Here is a 5,935-nt window from a genome sequence, read left to right as displayed (position 1 = left end):
GTTAAAACATGGTGGGTTACTATGAAGTTATAGTGTACTGAGATAAGCCTCCCCTGAGGACTTAGGAAGGCAATTGCTGACACATACAATGAAGGACTGACAGTTAGTGGCAGTGGCGGAGACAGAGGACATCCCTTGTCTGGCTTTGGCTTCACCTCTAGAGGCCGGGTGAGGATTTGAGGGCTTATTTTGGTGGAAGGGACCTATTTCCAATTTAACTTCCATGAAGACCTATTTGATGGCTTCTTTGAGAACGCAAAGGGCAGAAACCGATCCTCTGGAGGTGGACGTCATTCAATGTGGGTCACTAGGTTCATCAGTTCATCAGTAGGGCATCAGTTCATTCTCTTTTGCAACATCTGGCAGCTATGGGACAGACAGCTTCAAATCAATATCAACTTAGACTAAGACAGTTAATTGGCAGAAAAGTCAGTACAAGGAGAATTGAAGTGAACCTCCCAGGAAAGGCCGAAGGTGAAGACGGCCTGTCCAGTTCTTGGTGATAAGTGGTAAGGAAGTCACTGCTGGACATGAAGAGCTGGGAATTCAACAGTCGCGGTTACTGGGGACTTAATAACAAGTGCTATTGGAGGGTTAACAGAAACAGCTCTTAAAGGCCTTAAATGAAGCTTTCAGTATAACTACTCCTGAAGAACGGATAAATGCCTCGTTAGAGCCCCTGTTTGCCATAGAATTTTGAATTTGATGTTGGGAGCAGACAATAGGATCGTTATCATTGTTTTCCTTAAAACCGTTACAATCTCTGTTCCCTCCCTCTCTCTCTAATCAAAGGTGAGCTTCATGACTCTGACTCGTGCCTTTTAATGCCCTTTAAAACATGGATTTGTGTCCAGTGGGTTGAAAAGCTGGGTGATGTCAGCCTGATGGGAAACTTGAGCATCCAGGACGAATCTTCAGCAGAAATGGTTCCATGCTTCTCCGTATTTAGTAACGAAGAAGAGGCTCGTCAGCGGCCACACAGTTCTGAGTTAGTAAATTAAGGGTGTTTGCTAGTCTGACTGTTCTGATAGCTCTTAAGTCTGTAGTGTTAGACACAGGTTCTAAAAGGCTGTATCTTTAATCCAGCACTTGGGAAGCAAAGGCAGGTGGCTCTCATTGAGTTTGAGGCCAGCCTGGTCTACAAAGCAAGTTCCAGGAGAGCCATAGCTGTTTCAGAGAGAACCCTGTCTCGAGAAACCAAAATAAATAAATATTAAAAAATGTGCATTGGGTCTTCGTCATCCTCTCTAATCCTCCATCTCTTCTTTTCCTTTTCTGTGCCACCTCTGCCTCAGCCCTCGATCCAGGTGATGCTCATGATGCCGCTAGTGGCCTGCTTTTGTTGGTGGTGTGGTTGGTTGGTTCCCTTTGTTTCTGTAAATGAATCACAGAGAGTAGATTGCTTACAAAGAGAAGGTGCTTATTCAGCCCACAGTTTCAGAGGCTGAGCAGCTCAGGATTACTTGGTTCCGTCCAGCCAGGTCCCTCATACTGTGTCATAACAGGGGTGATGTAGTCATGTGACGAGAGCACATAGGAGAGCAGGGGCGAGCATGTGGAGGAGACTGTGGCACAGATAATAAAGACCCAGAGACAGGAATTGGGGTTCAACCTGAAAACCAGAAAAGCAAAGCAGCCAAGCCACTGGAGAAGTCTTATCTCTACCAAGGCTGAGTTTCCGTAAACTAAGTAGACTAAGTCTCTCTCTCCTCCCATTTTATATTCCCTCTAGTGTTGGGATTAAAGGTGTGAATCATCACCTGGATTTGTTTCTGCATTGATCTTGTGTAGCCCAGGGTGGTCTTAAATTCACAGAGATCCATCTCCCAAATCCTGGGACTAAAGGTGTGTGTCACCATTGCCTGACCTCTAGTAACTTTAGCTTTGCCTCTGGTCTTCAGGCAAGATCTATTTATTAAAATACAAATATTATACTATATAGAAACGAGGCAGGCAAGGTGTGAATCCACTTTATAGAATCCACACATGTACCATTTGCCTGTACTACATGTACTACGGTATTATGCCTATAGTGTGGGCGCAAGCCTCAGGCAAGGGCCTGGAGATTTAAACGCACAAACACACACAGACAAAGACACGGGGTCATCCTTGGAAACAGGAATGCCCCCTTTATTGTGTTCCAGGGCAGCTTATAAAGAGATCCTTAACTGATAGCCATGCCCCAGCCAAACCCACCAGAAACTACTCCCCTGCCATCAGGAACTCCTGAGGGTCTCGTGCTCAGAGCAGCTGCAAGCATTACAAGTTGTTTACAGGAAATTCAGGGTTTGGGGCTCCACGGCCCCCAACACACACACACCTCCAAGAAATAATGAAGTCTCCATAGAAAGAAATCAAATTGTTTAAAAACCCCACTTCCCAGCATTGCTGCACTGGTCACCAAGCATCAGCACACATACCGGTGGGGACAAACACATCCAGACCCTCAGCCATCAGCCGGCGCTGCTGGGCCCACTAGCACCTGTTCGTCATGGATGAGGTCCAGCAGGGGCCTGCCATCCTCCTGCCGGAGCATCACCATCACCTTGAAGGAGAAGGGCGACCGTGAAGATGCAGGCTGGACAGAGTGATGCTTGCTTCGCTCTGCCTGCCGGCTACTTCCATGGCGACCTCCCTCCCTCTTCTCCAGGTGAGTCTGAATTTGGGACTTTTGCAATGACTTTGATCTCTTCTGTGCTGCCCCCCACAGCAGTGTGGGAGGAAGGGGAGGTCAAGATTAGCGATCCCCAGCTCTGATCCCTACCTTCTTGCCGCTTTTACCTCCAGAAAGGTCCCAGTAGAGAAATCCCAAGTCAAATGTGCACAAATTGCTCTTTCGCAGTGGGCAGTGGCTGCTAATTTTACTACCAATAACAACAACTGGCATTATCCATTTCCTGCTGTGTACCAGACTCTAGACTGGGAGCTTGCTAGATTTGTATCTCTTGGTGAATTGTTACAAAAAAATATAAAACAGACACTAATGCTATCTACACTTTACAGTAGGACTCAAAAGAACCTGGGTAATTTGCTGGCTTGGGTAGCTAAATTGTAGGACTGGACTTTACACCAGAGCCCAGGATGCTGCTCTTGCCGCTGCTTGGGAGACCTTCCTCCTGACACCCATTCCCTCTCTCTGGGCTAACTCTTCCGCTCAGGACCTAGCCAGGATTTACAGCACAGCCTATCTGGGTGTCCTGCCATGCGCATCAGCCAGTGATTTATCCCATCAACCTGAGCGAAGAGAAAAGCCAGGCCCAGAATTGCCCTTCAGAAGGGCAGCCAGTGGCCCAGAGCCCGCCAAGGCGATGTTGTGATGACTACAGATTGAAAGCACCCTGGTCCCCCAGGCCTAGGGGTGCAAACCTTGATCCCAGCTGCTCAGGAGACGAAGGGAGTCTGGGCTAGCGTGAGTTCAAGGCTGTACTGGCCAATTTAGTAAGACCTTGCTTCAAAGTAAAAATCCAGAACAGGTCTGGAAGCATAACAGCTTAGCACGTACAAGGCCCCAGAATCAATCTGTAGTAGCACAAATAAATCACAAATAATACTTTTAAAAGGGGCTGCCGTCACTGAAGACCACTGAGTTGGGCTGGCAGTATGGCTCAGCAGGTAACGGTGTTTGCTGCCTATGTCCAAAGACCTGAGTTCAAGTCCTAGAGCCCACTGTGGACTCCTGAAAGTTGTCCTCTGACCTCCACATCCATACTCACAATAATAATAATAAGATAAATAAACAATTTTAAAGGCCACCAAATCCATCAGCCCATGAAGGAGACAAAGGAGACCCTGACCTGGGGCCTCTGGGCACATATGAGAGCCTTCCCCAGAGTTCCTGCTCTGCAGAGAGAGGCCTCAGGTTTGACAGCTAAAGGGAGTAAGCCAAACCCATTCCATGTCCATCCAGACGTGGCAGGAATAGAGGGGGGGAGGAAGGGAGAGGAGAGAGGAGGGAGGAAGGGAGAGGAGAGAGGGGGGAGGAAGGGAGAGGAGAGAGGGGGGAGGAAGGGAGAGGAGAGAGGGGGGAGGAAAGGAGAGGAAGGCAGATTCCTTCCTGGTCTCAAACAAGACATCTGACATCCCTGACGAGAGCTCGCGAGGACAAGCTCTGTGCTGGAAATGTCATCCGGTGGGAAGTCCTGCCTCTTGCCATTTAGTGCCAACTTCACCCAAAGGTCACCCACTGTCAAACAGCCCAGGTGCAGAGTGAGGTGGGCGGGGTTCTGGCGGGCTGATTTCATTCTGGTTTAGCTGGTTTCTGTTTAAGTAAATAAAGTGTGGTAGAGTTCCACCTGGTATCTAAATGATAATGGATCATACCCTGCCACCCGGAAGGGACAGCGACAGCAAATAGTCATATAAACGGGAGAGTCGAGAGAGGCACAGGACAGGGGTAAGGCTCAGGCCTTTGGCAGGGGCGTGAACATTGGCTTCAGAGATGGACGGTCTGTTGGCAAAGCTTGTAGGACCCAGGCTGTCCAATGTAGCCCTGACCTGTGGTGGTGAGGCTCCTCAACCAAGCGAGAGTAAGACGTGTTCTCAGATGGCAGGCATGTGGCTCCGGGGTTCCGTGTCTCAGCTGCGAACAGCAGAAGGTGCCGTTCTGATCAAGGAGATGCAGAGCAAGGCCACACGCAGCAGGAGGGCGCCCCAAGACAGGAGGACCAGAATGGGAATGGCTCTGGAGGTGCAGAGGGCGGAGCTAAGCCAACAGAAGTTGTGTTGCCGTTGGGGTTTGCTGGAATTATTTGCCTTTAGCTGGATGACTTACAAGCAATCCTTTATTGCTCACAGTTGGGAAGGCGGGAAGTTGGAGATCACGGTGTCAGTAGAGTCAGCTACACAGAGAAGTCGTGCCCCTCCTATACGTGCCGTGTTTCTGCGCTCAGAGGAGGGTAAAGACCGTCCTTTTCTCCTCTTTTAGACAGGCGCCAATTCACAGTCATAAGGGCCTGGCACCTCTGAAGGCCCATCTCTTATTACTACCACGTTGGAGATCAAGATCCAACACTTGAGTTTAGGGGAACACAAGCATCCAGACCATATCAGGGTCCTTTGTAGCATGACTGGAATCCTGATTCCCACAGGTGATCCTATTAGGGATCAGATATTTAGAAAAGTCACACATGCACACAAACTCTTACAGTGAATACACAAGTCAGGAAGAAAATGAGAAAAGAATAATACAGCTATCAAGGAATGGAGACAGTGCCTGAGGTAGAGAGACAGACCCACGGAGAAGTCTGGAACTGAGAGACAGACCCACGCAGAAGTCTGGAACTGAGAGACAGACCCACGCAGAAGTCTGGAACTGAGAGACAGACCCACGGAGAAGTCTGGGAAGCCAGCAGAGTCGGGATGTACAGAAGCCAGTGACCATCAACAATGAGATGGACGCCCAGTGAGCAAGCAGCGGAGCTCCAGCGTGTTGGAGGTGGTTTGCGGTCTAAGGAGATAGGCACTTGACTGGGGTCGGGGCTCCAGGTCTACACAGCCTATCACCTTATCCCATACTGAAATGCCTTAAAGAGCCAACGAGATCGAGCTTTGTAAAGCTGGTGCTCCAACCAACCAGTCAAACAAACAAACGACAATAAAAAGAGCCAACCGCACAAATATGGGAATACGATGGTCACCATTGTTTTTCTTTCTGTGTAGCTGTTTTAAGTTCATCACCTTAGGGGGGGAAAAAAGAAAGAACACAAAAAGTGAAATACGTAGGGAACTTATCAATTTCATAGTTCTTAACACTTCCCAGGTAAAGACCATCCTTGAAGCTCACCCATGCATTTTATTCTGTTTTTTTTTATTTAAAAAAAACCAAAGCATATTAAATGCTTTATTTTACATTTAAAATTATTAATTTTAAAAGAATGTCTTTGTTACTTTTTTCACTAGCAAAGACAGAGTGGGTATGTGTCAGACAGCCATCTCC

At 48.2% G+C, this 5,935-nt stretch overlaps 1 long non-coding RNA gene across 1 annotated transcript; it reads right to left on the bottom strand.

Moving 5' to 3' along the window:
• Window positions 1-802: 802 nt before the first annotated feature.
• LOC146891131 (uncharacterized) lies at window positions 803-5,430 on the bottom strand. Its single transcript, XR_014998114.2, has 2 exons — window positions 4,495-5,430; window positions 803-1,374 (listed from the first exon to the last, which is right to left on the bottom strand). It is a non-coding gene; the product is annotated as an uncharacterized LOC146891131 (long non-coding RNA).
• Window positions 5,431-5,935: the final 505 nt, after the last annotated feature.

The sequence above is a fragment of the Myodes glareolus genome, chromosome 19 (assembly GCF_982192425.1).
Source record: "Myodes glareolus chromosome 19, mMyoGla1.1, whole genome shotgun sequence".
NCBI classification, from domain to species: Eukaryota; Metazoa; Chordata; class Mammalia; order Rodentia; family Cricetidae; genus Myodes; species Myodes glareolus.
The sequence above is the reverse complement of the archived record's forward strand: the minus strand, read 5'-3'. Positions and strand labels throughout refer to the sequence as shown.